The following is an 18559-nucleotide window of genomic DNA, read 5'->3' on the forward strand; positions in this document are numbered from 1 at the left end:
TTTGCTGCCACTGTTCTAATCGCTCCAAGGATAACTTTATAATATCTGCAATCCCAGTAGACAACAGTACAGAAAGACACAGCAGCTTTGTTTTTCAAAACCTGTCATGTACTGTAAGCAGTGATGAATCCAGATCCAGAATATCAAAAGACACAGTTTTCCCTTTCATTTAACAAGCATTTGATTTTAAAACATGTATTGACTTCCAACTACAAATACAATGTTTTCCAGATCAAAGGGTCTCTGTGAGGTACGAAATCACTGACAGTGGTTGTCATCACAGCACTGGATATGCACATTCTTTCAGAATACTTTAAACAGGTGCAGCCAAGTCTATAACCAGGCAGCAGAACCAGACCAGCTTGTAAAAGGGAAGTTCATGGTAAGGAAAAGCTCGATGCTGCTGGCACTGGGATACTTGCAGTACCTGTGCATATATACACGTGTAAGTAGGTGATTTATGCATTCACTGCATTGCAGTGTGCAGCATATCTGCAGATCTGGAAGAAGCAAAGGGAGTAGATGGTGATGCTGAAAATGACACACCGCATTTCAGGCAAGCAGCTGGGATGCTGAGCATGCACAACAGTTGAAGGACAGAGTAGAGATTATCTACCCTGCACCCTCCCTGCAGGAGGACAGGCAGTGAGGATTGGGGCTGAGAAAGGCAACCTCAGTAGGAAAATCAGTTTTTTTTTAAGGTGAGGGAAAACTGCTGAGGTCTCACTGCTGATATCAACTGTCTTTGAAAGAAGGCTAGAAATGGCCCATGTAAAGGATGACAACCACTCTGCTGATGGAAGCTGGCTTGTCAGCTTGAGTTGGCAGGAGTTTCTACAGTTAACATAGCAGTTACCGCTTTCCTGATGACCTCTGTAGATGTCAGCAATGACATTTCTTTTTATTCAACATGCATTGATAAAACCACGGGCAATGGCACATTGACAGAAAAGAAAAAGGTATATGTCTTTAATAAAAAAAAAAAAAAGAGGCATTTTACAATTTTTTTAAATGCCAGGATTAGGATTACCTGTGATGCCATAATTTCCACTTGTTGTGCATATTTATACTAATACATTCTCTAATTCAATGATCATATAACCCCCTCCCAACGCTTACCGCATAAGGCGTTGCAATTGAGCCTTTTTTCTGTAGTAGCAACCTTCCTCACTTGCGGCAGAGATGGAAAACTGCATGGTTAGTCTGAAGACTACAAGAGAGTCCCATGATGTAAAATCACATACTGCTGTCCTGATGTAAAGCTGTTTTGCAAGTGGTTCTCGATTGCATTTTCATTCTTAATCCATGCATCGGTGAGCATCATGCCAACCATACTGCATATGACTGGGGCCCTAGCTCATTTAGGAATACTGGTTGTTCTTTGACACTTGGTATCTGGAAGGTTTCAAGCTGCAAACAAGGTTGACATAGCTTAGGCTTCTGAAAGGCAAATGATGTGTTCATAGTTAACAAAAAGATACCCAAAAGCATGCTGACTGACAGACTGAAGTACACTCAGCAAAAGCAACTTAGAGCTCACGCCCTTAGGAGGAAATGCAGTACAAATGCTTCCTCACAAATAAGCACCAACTATTTTTCTCCTGACTGCAGCACGGCCCTTGTGAAGAAACAGTGTGACTGTGAAATTAGAAATTATATCACACACACATAAAATGGCTAAAGGCAATTGCTCTATTACAACAACAGCAATGCTCTGTGTAATTTTTTTTTTCTTAACTCTGCAATACTAGTAGCATTCTGTCAACAATATTTGCCAGTAAGTTTTATAAGATAAGATGAAAGGTACTAAGGAATTACAAAATAATGTTATAACATTAGGCTGAAGTACGACAACACAATTCAATTCATTTCAGGACATACCCATTAGGATCAGAAACTGATGACAGTGTTTAAGGTTATCTAGTTATGCCAAGAGTTACAGTTCCACAAATTACATTTCCTTGAACAAAACAGAGATCAGTCTTTGCTTGCTGAAGCAGAAGAGAACAACAAGTTAGTTGGGATATAGTGAAGGATTGTCTATGGTATGATTAACGTTAGAAATTTCCAGGATTATGGGAGGACTAATAACAATTATTTACATTTCCCCATGTGCTGCAGTTTGGCTGTACTGCCTGATATTACTGTATAGGTTAAGCCAGCCACCTACAGATTTATTTTCATTCTGTATTTCACAATTGTTATATTCTGCCAGTCACAGCTGGAACTCTGAACCAATTCTGAGATTCTGATCCCTTTTTTTAAAGGACAATACTTTTACTGTGTATCTGTACTATAAAACACTGGTGCTTTTCTGATACTGCAACAATATCAATAAACTAATATGTATCACCGAAAAAAAAAGAGAAACACAGTCACTTTTACTCACTAAAGCTTAATTAACAAGTTATCAGTGGGATTTTCTAAGGATTACAGAAGTTGTTTTTTTTTTCAAAGAAAGTAAGGAAAATTAGCAAATATTTGGACTATTAATTATCAGTGGAATTATACTGAAATAAATGAGCTGGTAATGAGGCCAATGGATAATAATTTATCCTTGGTTTACTAACATTAATTCTTATATTATTACAAATAGAAATTATATCCACATTTTACAAGTGAAAAGAGAAAGAGCAAGCAATTTGCCTGGTGATCAAACAAATACTACAATCAGAAGTACAGAAGCTCAGCTGCTGCATGTAACATGCAAAATGTAAACATGAATATATACATATGAACGTCCTGCTCTATTTAGGCGTGTATTATCTACATTCATTCAGGACATCAGAAGCATTTTTAATCTCATCTTGAGTCTTTGCAGTAAATTATTTCTGTCATAAAAATTAAATTTCCATTTTAATTTACATCAAACAAATTGCTTGAGAGAGGCCTGGCCCCTATGCATAGAAAAACACTGTATTAATAATCATTCAGATGGCACTTACACATACACTATGCTGAAAACTTTGTTTTGCGCAGCTTGGTTTTTTTTTTGCTTTGAAACCAATTTTTAAGTAAACCACGTGTGAGTTGGTGCCAACAGTGAAGAGAAGCAGTTTGGTTTGGAATACATGAGCCAAGGAGGAAATGTGCATTATTCTTCCAAATCAAGTGAATTATTAACATGCACAGACTTAAGCAAGTAAAAACATGAGTGATAATGTGAATAGGCAGAAAAGCCATTGAAAGTGGTGAAAGAACCAAGGAGTGAGAGAAAATTAGCACAGATGTAGAAAGCTAGGAGGAGTTGGTAGACTAAAGAAATAAAACTGGGAATCAAGTGATCCTTCAATAAGCCATTTAGGAAAGTAAGTTAGAATCATAGAGAGAATGATCATAGGAGTATTAAAAAGAAAACAATAAAAATTGACAAAATTAAAACCTGTGTCTTCTTATATACTAACTGTCCCCAAGAGGCCAAATGTAATCTCATGTTAAAATACAATATATTTTAGATTTAGCTTACTATCAACATGATTTATGAGACAAAGACCAGATACTAAGAGTGAATAAATAGTAAAGCAAGAAGGCAGAAAGGGGAGAGCTGCACAAGATAACATCACAGTGAGGGATGAATGCAGATATGTTCTGTTTTGTTTTAGTATGCATTCAGTTCTATGATAAATATGTGTTTCAAAATGCAGTAAATTGCATACATAAAGGATAAGAAAAGAAACATCACTGTAAGATTCTACACTTATCTGAAGAAGTGAACTGCAAATTCAAGATTAAAATTCTGTATATTTCACTAATATATCTCCATCAACTATGAAAACAAACATTTATCATGCTGGGTATTAAAATGCATGATTTTATGTTCTTATATCACACATGAACTAGCTTCACTGTTGCTTCCTCACTTTATGTCAGCTCAATGAACAGACAAATCCTTCAAATCGTGGACATGCCTAGTTGTGGACAGTTATTTAGTAAATGGCAAACTAATGAACAGCCACATACCCCCAAATTTTAAACCACTCCTTGTTTCTAGATGTTGAGATTTAATTTATAGAGTGGTTAACTACATATGCACAAAAGACAAGTCTGCAGCCAAGGAATATGATTGCCATGCTTACTAGTAGTTTAGGGTTTGAATACCCACAGCAGTGAAACTGCAGCAGCAGAGATTTCTCCCTCATGGAGCAGAAGACATCTGTCCAGGCCACTTGTCATACTGCTCACATGCATTGCAATAGGCAACTAATCTGGGCTAGGACTGCTGACATCTGCTGCACTCACGTGTTTCTATGATCTCTAGATAGAACTTCAAAAAAACTGGAAGGGTCTCTAAGGGAGGCACCTGAGAAGACCAAGAAGGACTTGTTAGTGGCATGAGAGGGAATGACAAAAGGCTGATTTGTAGTTTATGTTCTGAACGCTCCACTTATTCTAGCTTCTTAAGTTACTCAGCAGACCTAACAGAACTTTTACATTTGCAGTTTGTTTTTCAGGTGTGTGAATTTTGCTTGGAAAAAAGTTTGTAATGTTAAAGCTCTACTAAGTAATCCCTTAAGAGCAACTTTGAGAAGCGTCTGTAGGGGAACAGAATGGAGACATTTACTCTGAGCTAAAAATACATACTCATTGGGTAGCCTGGTGCACAATGTTAACTTCAGGTGGTGTAAGAGGGAAAATAAAATCTCAAGGACAACTGTATTTATGGACTGGGACTTCCATTCGGAAAAACACATCATAAAACAATTCTAAGCCTCAGAGAACTGTCTACCTGTGAATTTCTAAGTATAACGATATAGGAAGGCATGCAATAGTAGGACAATGAAGTAGGTAAGACACATCCCTAACAAAAACCTGACATTAGTTAAATTGTTCAGTAATATTTTTTTTTTAAATCACTGAGAATCCTACGGTACATGTTAAGTGACTCAAGACAGGAGAGCAGGCAGTTTAATGGTATGAATAGTCTATCTTATAGTCAACACTATACATGACAGACATCTATAACCAACCTTATTTCATGCTACACAAGCTACAAAGGTGGACATATACTCTTAGTTATAGGAAACATAATATCGAAGTAAATAAAAACCTTATTTAAAGGAGTTTGGCAAAGGAAACAGAAAGAAATAACCAGGTATTAATATTTGCAAATATAGTGCAGGATGAGGATTTATTGTGGAAAATTAGTTTTCTCATTTAGTTAGTTTTTTTCATTTAAAATTAAATATGATACAAAGCTGCTATATTTGGGAAGGGCCAGTATAAATTTCAGAGTAAAACTAAGAAGAAAAAGACAAGTGATTAAATTGGAAGTTAGACGTAAAAAAAGCAAGGACAGTAAATGGCCATCTAGGAGATTAATACATTCTCAGACATCTCTCAAAAAATTTACCGATGGGATGAATATTCTCTACAAGGTAATAATTGCATGCAGGGTTCTTTGTTCACAGAAATACGAAAACTCACTTTTATTTTCTTTCAACCACATGCTTTTTGCTAATATTTTAGATTGTTTTGCTCTCTTGTGTCCTATTCTTTCAACCAGTATTTAGATGAAGGTTACTGCTTCCGAAGTATTCACAGAATCACAGAATGGTTGAGGTTGGAAGGAACTTAGAAGGTCATCTGGCCCATCCCCTCAGCTCAAGCAGGACCATATCCAGACAGCCTTTGAGTATCCATCTCCAAGGATGGAGACTCCACAACCTCCCAAAGCAACCTCCATCAGTGCTCAGTCACCCTCAAAAAAATGTTTCCTGATGTTCAGAGCCTCCTGTGTACCAGCTTTGCGCCCACTGCCTCTAGTCCTGTCACTGGGCACCACTGAAAAGAGCCTGGCTCTGTCCTCTTTGCACCTTCCCTTCAGGTATTAATATACACACATGGTGTGACCTTACCAGGGCTGAGTAGAGAGCAAGAACTTCCTCCCTTGACCTCTTGGCAACATTCCTCCTTAATGCAGCCCAGGATACTGTTGGCTGTCTTTGCTACAAGGACACACTGCTGGCTCATGTTCAACCTGGTGTCCACCAGGACTCTCAAGTCTTTTTCTGGCAAGCTGCTTTCCAGCCAGGCAGCCCAATCATATACTAAGCGTAGCTAAGGTTGTTCCTCCCCAGGTGCAGGACATTGCAATTGCCCTTGTTGAACTTCATGAGGCTCTGTCAGCCCATTTCTCCAGCCATATAGATCTCCAAATTAGAATTCCTGTAATTGTGACAGTTGTAATCTACCAAATGCTGTTGAACAGCTGAGTGCATGCCTAATCTTAATTATGAGTTTACTTCATCTTCTAACAGATTTGAAAGAACAAAGAATGGTTATACAAGATGTAACAAATGACATCACCACAGAAAAATGTTTGGCACAATTCAAATCCATGCAAACAAGAATCAATCCTCAAAAAAGTAGCTATGAATAATCATTTAACAGCAGATGAAATTCAGGACATAGAAAACATGGCCAGGGTGAAAAGGCCAAATCCTGGTCTTGGTGAAGTCAGTATTTAAACTCACAGATATTTCAAACAAATCCAGATTTCGCGTTCCACACAGTTGCAGTGGACAAAGGACTCTTACAATCATGAAATCTTGGTGAAATATGTGAAAGTAACAGAAGAACAATATGCAAAGTGCATTGGGCAAAGAGATGATGAAACTTTCAAAGGTTATTTCACAGAAATGTAGGGTCAGATGAAGCCATAGGAAACCATTTACACTGAGCCTCTCATTTCTGTTGATTTTTTCTGCACCTCCTATAGTCTGCCTTCATCTTTTCAGAGTGTGGTGCAAAACCCAAACTCAGCATTCCAACTGAGGTCTCACCATTGCTGAGCATACCAGAATAATTTGTTCATGATCTAATTCATTACCTTCCTGCAAATATTTCCCAAAACTACATTATTTCAGTCCTGACACTACTGTATTATTTGCTTATATTTATCTTGCTACTCAGAATAGGTTCTGTATTCCTTCTGCTGTGTAACTGACTGATGGTCCTTTCTTCTTTTGTTTGTACGTATCTGATTTCTGACTTCGTAAATCTTTATTTTCCAGATTTATTAAGTGAATTTATCCTGCTTATTGTGGACCACGATTCCAATTTGTTAAGATAGTTCTGCCCTTCACAGTACTTGCCCTTTCTTCCAGCTTGCACTTGCTCATAAATTTTTGTAAGCGCATTCTTTCCACTACCCGAGTGCTTAATTATAATATTAAATGGAAATTACCTTAGGACAGACTCTGCTGGAACCTAACTTAAAATTCCCTCTTAGTTTGAAACAAAACACTGATAACTCATCTTTGAGAGTCATTTTTCACTCTGCTTCTAGACTCTAGTTTATTGTTTGCTTGCAATATGGAACAATGTCAAACCCATTTCTAACAGCAAAATGTATCGCCCACAACCCCTTTGGTCATAAAGCAAATTACTTCCTTACACTGTAGCTGTTGATGCCTCTTTTCTTCTCATCTCTTAATAAAAGAGCACCCTGTAGGTTCACAGGCTGAGAACAGAAAGGCAGGCCTGCATCCCTGATTCTTCTTCACCCCTCACTGAGGCCCTCAGCATTGCTCTTCTCTTCCAGACAGTAGGAAAGTGTGCCCAGAAAGCAAGCAAAAGAAATACCACTATATAATCCTAACACTTCTGCCTCCTTCTCATTCCCTGTTGCCCAGGTCTGCAGCACCTTGTGTCTAGAGAGGAGAGAAAGCATTACAGATGCAAAGGGTAGGATGAGGGAAGTTGCAAAAACTGCCTAAAATGGTTGTCAGCTGTTGGTCTAGAGTAATTTGGTTATATTCTCCAAGTCTGATCATCCCTCAGTCTAAATTTCTTTTGACTGTTCTGCCTCTCACCAGAATAGATTTTAAAAAGCAGGTGGTAAAGAAAGCAACTAGGTCAGTTTTCAAATTTTTCTTTTAAAATACAGATGTTCATACCAAAATGACATAGTTTAGTCCCTAAAATGCAATATAATTTTTTAAATTATTAATATATTTTAATAATTTTATTGTAAACAAAATTTACTGTAAATTTTGAATAAACTAAATACTATTGTAAATGAAAATATTTATATCACATAAAATTGTTACATTTATATGTAAACATTAATTATACGTAAATATGCATATGTGTATTATATGTAAATATTACATAATAAAAATACTGTAAAGAAATTTATTGTAAATATTTACAAATAAATTAATAATGCAATGAAGGAAAATATTAATAGCTTAGTGCTCATCTCAGTAGCAAGAGAAATCATATTACTCAATTATACCTATAACCCATCTTTCCCTGTTTCAGAACACAAAGCAAGGCACAAGCAGCTGAGATGAGGAAAAGCAATCACCTACAATATCAAAGTTTGAACAATCACTTGTTTTTCAAGAGATTAAAAGTCCTGTTTTAATTCTCCTTCTCCTTTTCTTCCTTGCTTCCTTCCAATCATATGGCTGATTTTGAGCATACACAGAAGTTTGCTATTTAAAGGCATTCCAGAAAAAAATAAGCTTCGTTTTTTTCAGGACTGGAGCAGGTAAGAAGCTGTGAGGTATGATACAGTAGCAGAGCTAAATGGGGGAGATCTGCATAATAACTGCTTATATCACTGCTGAGACCAGCTAGTGCTCTAAAAATAATTTGTACCCACTGATGTGAACAATAAATTTTAAACTAAGACTGCGATGTCTGAATCACTGTATTAAAGGTGACATGCAAGCAACACAATGGTAGAATTTCCTAAAAAATAACCAAAGCTCCACACTACACAACTAGAACACACATCTTCTAGGTGAATGGAATGCCTACTTTTAAAACCATCCTTACTCTCTTAAGCAAGTAATTTAAAAAGAATAGAGAGAAGTCTATAATGTTTTCCTTCAGGCACTCCTTAGACATTCTTTTACTCAGGGCCAGGTGAAAAGTATTCTGCATACTCCTCCTTTCTATGAAAAAAAGTATTTTGAGCAATTCCTAGACTCCAAAGGATTTCTCAGAGATACAAGACAAAGAACATGTGTCTCACCCATATTTTCCTTCTGGTGTACAAAAGGAAATATTCAAACATTCAAAAACCTGAAATCCACTGATGCTATTCTGTTTGTTGGTATAAGCATGTTACATGAGTTAAAATCTCTTGTGAATTCTCTTCAGTGAAATGAGTTGAAGTTTATGCTAACATTTATGCATGTATATGGTATGAGCTTGTGTGAAATTTTCTTTCTTTGAAGCAAATGTTTAAATATAACAGATGTTCACTTTGTTTGCCTTTATAGTGCTGGGTAAAAACACTGAAGTTGCTCCAATGTATGGCCATAATATTTTCTTTTTGGCAGCCATCAGATTGCTTTATCTTCATTCAAACTCAAATGAGTAGTGCTATAGTAGCAGTGAAGGTTGGATCTCATATTGTATGTAATGTGGTGTAAATGTAGGTTTCTACGACAGAAGTTCTCCTGTTTGTGTTACTATTCTCTTCCCCTACCCTTGCTCTTAGCCTCAGGAAAGGATCTCCCACCGCTCTAGATTTAGTAATTAGGAGCACAAGAAAAGCCCTTCTGGGTGCAGCCCAGCAGGCTGAACTGTCTCTGACAACTGCAGTAGCAGATGCTACAGAGTAAGAATAATCTCTGGTCAGGATAAATTTTGACATAAATTTTAACAAGGGAGTACAGGATCCAGGACAATGGCAGACAGACATTGCTTTTGGAAATTATCAATTTTATGATACTTCTAAGAGAAGAAAACAGAATATTCTCGTAACATGTCCTATCAACTCTTAATAGGAACAGGGAGAAGAGATTTCTCCTGCTTGCACCACTGCTTTACATTTACCTTTTTGCTTTTTTGTAATATGCCCGTTTCTGTGACCCTTCCTGTTGAAAATACTTGGACAAACTTTAACTATTTTAACTCCATTTTGCTTCTCTAATTTGAAAGATGCAGTTCCAGATATGGCCCAGTCTTTATTTACCTCCTGAGCAGTTTCTTGGTTTCCAGCAGACATCCTGTTCATTTCCATAGCTTGATCTCTTTTATTGATTACACTCACCAACGCACTGCTCTCTTTCCTTCACTCAGTAGCATGAATATAGCATGTATGTGTGGATTTAACACTAATGAACTTACCTGCCTGTTAAGGCCTAGAAACTGAGACACGTAGCCACTTCCAGGAAATGCTGTATAGCATAAGAATTATTTTGCAGAGATGGTATTTCCAGGCTATTGTCTTTCTTTAAAATTGATATATTCAAATGTCTCCTATAATAACTGAAAAAAACCCAAACAAACAAAACGAAACAAGAAATAGAAGTAAGGATTACAGCATTCCACTGCCATGGCAAGTATCACATTTACTCCTCCACTCTTCCTCTAAATCCTTTTCTCTCTTATGTCATTTTTGCTTTATATGCTGCTACCTAAGATTGCATGTATCTCATCCTTAAGCCAAATAGATAATTTCAAGAATGATTACAGTTTATGATACCATTATGAAACCACAAAGCACTATTCATGTTTTTATTACTATTTTTGATACTTTCCTTGTATTTTTGGCAGCCATACAATTGTATTCACTACCTAATGAAAACCTCTCTCCCAGCCTCACCACAAAACTGAATCACACAGTACCCCTTGGAAGAACTTTGGTACTTTTTTTCATCCCCTGTCATAACCTCATCAAAGATTATTTGCTACTTCAGGCACAGTCATCCACAAAGACTGCCAGTTTTCATCCACGTGACTCCAGATTTGCTACAGAGTGTGGGCTGTAGAGCATTTGCTGCCAGCACTTAAATCATAGGGCTATTCAGAAGCATTCTGTATCAGTGGAGTTCAAGAGGGTGGACTGCCTTCAAGTACTTTGTTACGGGCAAACAACACTAAACTTTGGCATTACAGTCATGACATCATTGGCACAGTCACAGAGATAAACTAATTGTTCAGTTCCTGCAAGATCTTTCAGCACTCAAAAGAGATAGATGGTTTACTGCATTTAGTTCTATACCTATTGCTTTTTCCATATCTTAGATACTTCTCTAACTCCGGAAGCCCGCATGTTCAGTTCAGCCATTATGTTTTGCCAGCTATTATGCATCATGGTAGTAAATCCTTTGTCAAAGCTTTCACAAATATAGGGGACAACTGCAATTGTTTCTTTTTCAAGCAGTCTTGCAGAAGGATGATTACTGCTAAGTCATGAAGTCATTAAGCCATTGTCATTAATTCTGCAGATAATAGTAGCATTTGCAAGTATACATATACTTTTACACACTAGAAAATGTGATGACGATCTCACTGACTGAGGGTTGAGAAGGTTCTTCTCAAGAAGGCTGAGAGAAGTCCAGGAAATATGCTTTCATGTTGCCCAACTTACACTGTGAATGACTGAAATGTCATAGCTATTTCTTCTGAAAATAAATGATAAGGCATCTCTAACATGGACTACTGGAACAGTCTGAGAGCGATTTCAGAATTTGTGCACATAATATCACATTACAATCTCTTGAGGAGCTGAGGGGAAGTGAAATATAGTAAAAGTAAATGAAGTCTTGCAATGACTTCTCAGTATGCTCAGGATGACAAATTTGTGTCTGCTCTTACATTTTCACATGCCTCAGGTTTGCAAATATATCATCTTAAATATTGTAGCATTGAAAATATGCTACTTCATAGTTGGAAGATCTCTAAAACTACTTCATATGATTAATGTTTTAATATTTCCTATGATAACACTTTGACATTTATTTCATGTACTGGTTGGCTCTTGATTTGCAAGGCACTTTGTAAATATTTTTCTATGATAACTTTTAAAAATCAGGTATGTCAAATGTTACAGTGAGGCAGCAGGAAGAGGAGCCAAACTAAATATTATAAGGATAGGAGTTAATGAGGTAAACTATTAAATTCTTACTATTGTGATAAGTTCTTAACCCTGCCCCTAAGAGTCCCCATTTTTAGCATTCAGGAATCATATTTGGAAAGGTTATTGACTCACATCCACTTAACATAATCATGACAAGTTGTACCTGACAAAAGCAACCCAACTGTAGGTGCAAGCACACAAAAGTGATTATTTGCAATTAAGACAAATGCAATTAAAAAATATTTACCAATTGTAGTGTTTTCTGCAAGGTTAATAGATTGAGTATCCCAGTACTAGGAAGACAACTGAAGACAAGATTGTAAGGCTGAGTGCGTATTTCAAGTCCATGATTTATTAAACCTTGGAAATTCAGTTAGCCTTTTCTTTTCCCCTGAGAAAAGCTCTTGGCTTTTAACAAGTTCTTTTATCAAAAGCCTTACTGGTTTCCAAGTCACCAGCTAGCAGAAGTGATGGCTTATCACAGTGATGTGGGCAGCTACCCAATAAGGAAGGAATCACGATTAGTTGGTTCTTTTTCTTTTAAAAGCATTTCCTTGCCTTTACTATTGACCTGTCAAGAGGTCCTGGCTGAGATCACAGAGTAGCGTCTCAGTTTGGAACTCCCTTGATCTCTAGCAAAAGCCTGAAAATACTGTAATTGAAATATTTCATCACCAGAACTTTTTGAATCTTTTCATAATTCCCGAGTGGATAAGGTCATTACAATGTAAAGTGACTGACATGTGAATACAACTCTCCTGTGTACGCGAAGTCCCACATAAAACCATCCAGTGACTTCTAGTCACTTGAATTTTATGAGACAGAATAAGGAAGATAAGATAGCTAAAGCATAGTGATTTCACATGAAAATACAACTTAGTACTGTAACACCTGAGAGAACATAAAAATTAAGTGGACAACAGCTTGAAAGTCTCCATCTCTCCCACGAGAGCTCGTACATATGAGCTAGAAAAAAAATATAAAAGCTTCAGTAATTATATTGCATCCGACTGCTCTCTCCACCCCTTCAAGTAATACATTAAAAACTGAAGGACCACAAAAAGGTGGACCTTCTGTTCAGTTTTTGTTTTGATTCCCACAATAACACATGGTAGAAAACTTGCAGATACCAATCCTTCCTCAGCTACACTATTACTGGCCAACATTATGTACTTTCACTGATGTCAGTGAAATTGTAATGGTTTAAGTCTTGAATTACTGACAAGAAGGAGTAATTCCAGTATATAGCTGTGTAACTTCTAACTCAGCTAAATTTAGTGAAAAAATAACCTAGCTAAAATGTAGAAAATCAGGCCCATAATCATGACGCCGGAAAAAAGGTGAAAGTTCAGATTTTGTGCTATCATGTGCACAAAATGAAGGATAAAGGCTTTAATACCTCTGTCAGAGGTGGCTTTGAACAGCACAGGGCTCTTCTGCGGCTGCTGCAACAGTACTGCAATTTTTCCCTCCCTGATGATGTTAAAGAAATGAAGGGCAAAATGAGACTACCCTGATCTGTCCATTCCTTGTCATAGTTAAGAATGGGCACCAAGGCTGATTTTATTCTCCTTCCTGACGTCTGCTCTATCACAGAAATAGAACAGTAAAAATCTTCGCTGGAAGACTATAAAACATAGCTCTTGTGTAGTTTTTCTGTATTTTTTTCAGCAGTCTACTATGCAAGTTCATTTAGCTGTGTACAAAGTCGCTTATACTTTCACTCATACACACTTCACTCCTGTGTTCTTAGCAGAAGCTGCATCACAAGTAAACAAAAACACTTTAAACTTCATATGGAAAATGGAGCTACCTTGAAATTACACCTTGACCATCAAGTTTCTACTTCTTGAATAGTTTCGGGAAATAGGATTCTTCTGCTTCTGATTTAAGCAGCATTCACCTGTCACAGAAGTGTTTATTTCACATAGTTATGAAAGTAGTTTGTATGCAGGGTTACATCAGTGAATGGATTTAAGTCAGCTGGAAATGTGTGGAAAGGCAGCTTCAATACATTTGGAAAAGCTAACAAAAACTACAGTTAAACTAATAAATCATGTCTGAAAACACCAAGATAAAACTACTGTCATTTAATTGTTTTTTTCCTCAACTATGGATACTAAAAAGCAATCATGGCATCTGTGCAACGGAGGATTGTCATAGTCCAACTCAGATTCTATATATAATATTCAAGTTTTAAAGAGCCCACCAGGGAAACTACACAGCAAAGCTGAATATACAATTGAGTCAAAAATCAATTTCCTCTTATTTGAGTAAGGCTGTGACTATTCAGTAACCATAATATCAGTATCAGAACTATTAGGATTACATATATTTTAACAAGTCTGACTTTAAAGTAAAAACCACAAATGCTGGTTAAAGTCAATATTAAATTGGTTGTAATTGGCACTGTTTTTCTGACATTTCAAAAGGTGTTGATTTAGATAAACCATTTATGTTGCTGATTTGAATATTTCAGTTTCAGACAAGCTGAATAGTATGGGTTTAGCTGCAATCAGAAGGTTTGTTCCAAACACAACATGGCATTTGTCTTTTCCTCACACGCTTACATTGATTTGGCTAAGAGCTATTCTGTAACAGAAGAATTGCCACCACTCCTTGTGACAATGCAGGACACGAGCACTTTTTTTCTGGACATCACCCACATAAACAACACTGACAAACTATCAAGAGTTATGTTGACACAACTATATTTAGGGTTAGTCAAAACAACGTACCAGTAAGCTTTAGTAGTATAGAACTGGCATGGTAATTAAGATGAGCTCAAGCTCTAATGAAGACAAAATATTAATTTTTTTCATAAGAACCAGCAAAGCAGAAATTGGACTCCCTGGTGGTTTTCAACTTCTTAGCCATGTAGAACGGAGTTCTGAAAAACAGGTCCTCCTCTGAGGTCATGCAGGTTAAAAATACACTTTTAATTTAATGAAGATGAAGGTTCCCCACAGAAGCTGTGGCTGCCCCATCCCTGGCAGTGTTCAAAGCCACGTTTTGTTGGAGATTTTTAGGCAAAAGTCTGCCAGTAATTGCCTGAGTAGCATCACTTCCACTGCAGTTATTTCAACATTATAGTCAAGGACCTCACCTCATTTTAATGCTGGACTGCAAGCACAGCAAGCTATCTAAGGTCAGTGCCTGATGAAATTATTATAGAAATGTTAACTTGCTCAGTGAATAGCTCATGTAGACTTAGGACTGAAAACATGTGAGAACTGCTAGCTTTAAAATCCAAGACTTTTATTACACAATTCTGGATATACCTTATGCTTTTCTATTTCATTTTCCTAACTAGAAGCATCCTGACCTACTAAGTCTTTTCTGACTCTGTCTTACCTAATTAGTTGTTAAAGAGCTGCCTTTCCAGTGCTTTAGTGCAGACTACACAAGGTCAAACTAAAATGTCAGATGGGTCAACAATATTTAGTACTGACCATCTGCTAGATATTCCTTTGTTTTCTGGACATGAACACTAAAGTCAAGTGTAACTGTTTTGTATCTTTATTTTAGGCACCTCTAGAACATTCATCATAGCAATAATAGTAAGTAGATCTTAATTTCTGCATCAGAAATAGTATTTTAACACATATAAAGGACATAATTCACTTTGCAAACCTTACTTTATTCTCTGAAACTGATTTTATCTCACTAAGGTTTCATATGGGCATTTTCAGGTCCCCTTGCTCTACTGCAAAACTGATAAAGCCAGATATCAAGTAGATGCATCAAGATAATGCAGTACAGTAACAGGTGCAGTTTTTATCACAGGTGGTACATTTATTATTCTTTAAACTAACAGAACCATGTGAATGCCAAATTTTTTAATTACAAAAAAAACCTACACAATTTTACAGTCTGATTATTAGCCATTTAGGCCCCTAAAAAATAAAGTACATGCACTGCAAAAGCTTGACACCCACACAGAAATTTATGACAAAGTATTTTTATAAAATGTTATACTTCTAAAACCAATTATTGTTGGAGGCCTAACTTCTGGTTGCTAAAAAAGCTTGAAAATGCAAATCCACTGGAAGTCAAGAAAGCAGTCAAAAAGAACTAGAAATATGCATCTTTCCCAAGCTTCTAATTTTTAGGCCACATAAAGGTCACTTGTTTCCTAAAATATGATTTTTTTGAATGCTTGAAATGTCAATATTCTAAACACGTGAGACAGGATCACTAATAAGGTATCAAGATTTGCTTCCGAGGCCCAGTCATATGTAAGGATTAGAGTGACAGAACTACCTAGGATGACAAGAACTCAGTACCCTGCACTAAATGCATGTGACACCTATCAGGATTCTTACTGCAGATCCTGAAGTATGAGAGAAGTGACCAAACTAAGTGTAAGCAGCTTGGCTTGGAAGTAGAGAAAATTTGGCTTCAGCAACAGGTAACTATACGTGTGGAAACAATACATACGCAGAAATGTTTACTGGGGCTGTCAAGAGCAATGGCTGCTGTGCAGGATGCACGGAATGTCAGAGTCCTCACTTCTACAGGCCCATGTACAGCCTCGGAAAGCAGTGGAAAAAACCTGGGGGCTGTCAGTACTGCCATATCACTAAACTTTATCCTTTTCTAAAAGGACTTAGTTCTATAGGGTTCAGCCTTCTTTGAACAGTTTTCCTTCACCAGCAAATCTGAGGCCTTATTCCACCATTTGTGCCTTCCAAGTACAGCAGTACTTACGCTAAGCTCTGAATCAACTTGGTCAGATCATTTCTGCTCTTGTAAATAACAATTTGAACTAACTCACCTACCTCTACACAACAGTAAACTGTGACATGCAGTTATGCACAGTGAAATTAAGCTGGACCCAATATTCAAAGTGTTCAAAAGGGCCACATATTGCCTTTAGGACTGTTAAAAATTTCTATAGAAACAGTTTCTATAGAAGAGTAATTCAAAATTGACAGAAAAGATTCCACTGTGACTAAGCAAATGAAAAGGGGGAATAAAAAGCAAAACTCCCAAAATCTTGCTTCCAAAATGAACTGTCAAATTCCTTTCCTATCTTCCTTTAACCAAGACTGAGAAACCACCTCATTAAGTAAGAAAGTTGAAGCATGTCAGAATCTGTTTTCAAAGAGATAATCAGAAGGTTTGGGAGGATGGACAACAGCATGCACAAAGAGACTAGGGAAGATTCCAGTAATGTTAATAACAACAAAATACATACTGTATTTTCTTTTGGAGTAGATTGTTTTCTCATTACTCTGTTCAAGTGTGAATCTGGAGTAATCTACATTCATAGCAGCAAATACCTGAAGCCAAGATTAAGATCCGTAAATAACATTTTTCATCAACTGCCACTATAAGTCAATTCTGAGAAGCTACAATTCAGGTATGTAAACAACTAGAGTTTCCAAAGGTTGATGAAGCGATTATATTGCCAAATTCACATGCTTCTGCCTATCAGCCCTACAGCATACAATGGCAAGTTAAATGCCAGGTAAAATTTCATTGTTTTTCATTGTTTTCCACCTTCCAAAGGTAAAGAAGGAATAGAGGTGACAATTCCACAATTCCACCTGTATTGAGTTCTTTAAATCCTTCCCCCCCCCGCTTTTTTTTTTTAATTTTAGTTTCATAGTAAGTTTAACATGGAGCATTTTCTTGAACAAATAATCTAAAGGCTATGTGATCTTTTGTAGATAGTCCTAAGTAAAATTCTAACATTCTTACTTGATTTAATACCGAACCTCTTTGGGGTCAGAACAGGAGTTATTCTCACAGCCCTGGACAGAGTTTCAAGAATATGCTCTTTCAAAAGGATCTTCGTTTTATGTGCAGCCCTAATGCTATTAATATTAAAAAGAAAAAAGGTCTTGAACACATGCATCTTGATTAATTATACTGAATGACTGTTATCAGGCCTGAACACTTGAGTTACATTAGCCTGATACTACCATCTCAGTATGCAAGTCTACCTAGTTATTTCTGAGCACAACTGCCATCCCCTTACTTTGCTCTGTATAATTCTTTTCCAGTCTGCTGTGGCAACTATGGGAAGGTATCCATGTTTTGAAAAACTGTAGGCACGACAAAGTTATGAACACTCACAATTCATACAGAAAGTTTCTAATTTCAAGCAGATACCCTCACATACTTCTGATGAACAAGTCAAAGAATGCCTGTGCAATGCATGATACAAAAGAAGCAGTGTAAACTACAATTCAGACAATTCAGTTAAGCAACAGTTTTATAAGCAGGTAGTAACTGATGCTTATACTAAATAAGAAAACTAATGGTCCAGTTTGGAAATGAGATTGTGAGGGCTTTGCTTCTTTTTCCCCCCTAAAAATAAGCATTTCTTAACCTTTCTTAACTCTAGCGCGACACACACAGGGGATATCAGTCATGCAGTGCGATGTAAGTATCCTTGACATCAATTCCATTCAGGAAGGAAAGAAAATATTAAAAGCAGAGAATTAAAAGGAGACTTTCTTTCTTTAGAGAAGCATAATTAATGAAATTGTGGAAACATTTTATATACATAGGCACTCAGAAGTATTGGGAATCTGCTCTGTTCTCCACCACTGCATCCTCTCTTATTACGTACAAGTCATTGTGATAAATCAGGGCTGACTAGTGGTTTTCTAGACACCACTAAAAATCCCATATTTTTAATACAAATATTATTTAGACATACAAAATGATAATTTTAACTGAATACAAAGAAATGTCTGTCAACACAAGACTAACATTGAAATC

General features: G+C 36.8%; 1 long non-coding RNA gene across 1 annotated transcript; it reads right to left on the reverse strand.

The window, feature by feature from the left end:
• Positions 1 to 1120: 1120 nt before the first annotated feature.
• On the reverse strand, positions 1121 to 18129 carry LOC130607656 (uncharacterized). The gene is made up of 3 exons (XR_008974299.1): positions 17811 to 18129; positions 17025 to 17109; positions 1121 to 1210 (listed from the first exon to the last, which is right to left on the reverse strand). It is a non-coding gene; the product is annotated as an uncharacterized LOC130607656 (long non-coding RNA).
• Between the last annotated feature and the right edge of the window lie 430 nt (positions 18130 to 18559).

Source organism: Pezoporus wallicus, unplaced genomic scaffold (assembly GCF_028554395.1).
Source record: "Pezoporus wallicus isolate ANWC-B61680 ecotype Strahan unplaced genomic scaffold, APGP_CSIRO_Pwel_v1 contig_3181, whole genome shotgun sequence".
NCBI lineage: Eukaryota > Metazoa > Chordata > Aves > Psittaciformes > Psittacidae > Pezoporus > Pezoporus wallicus.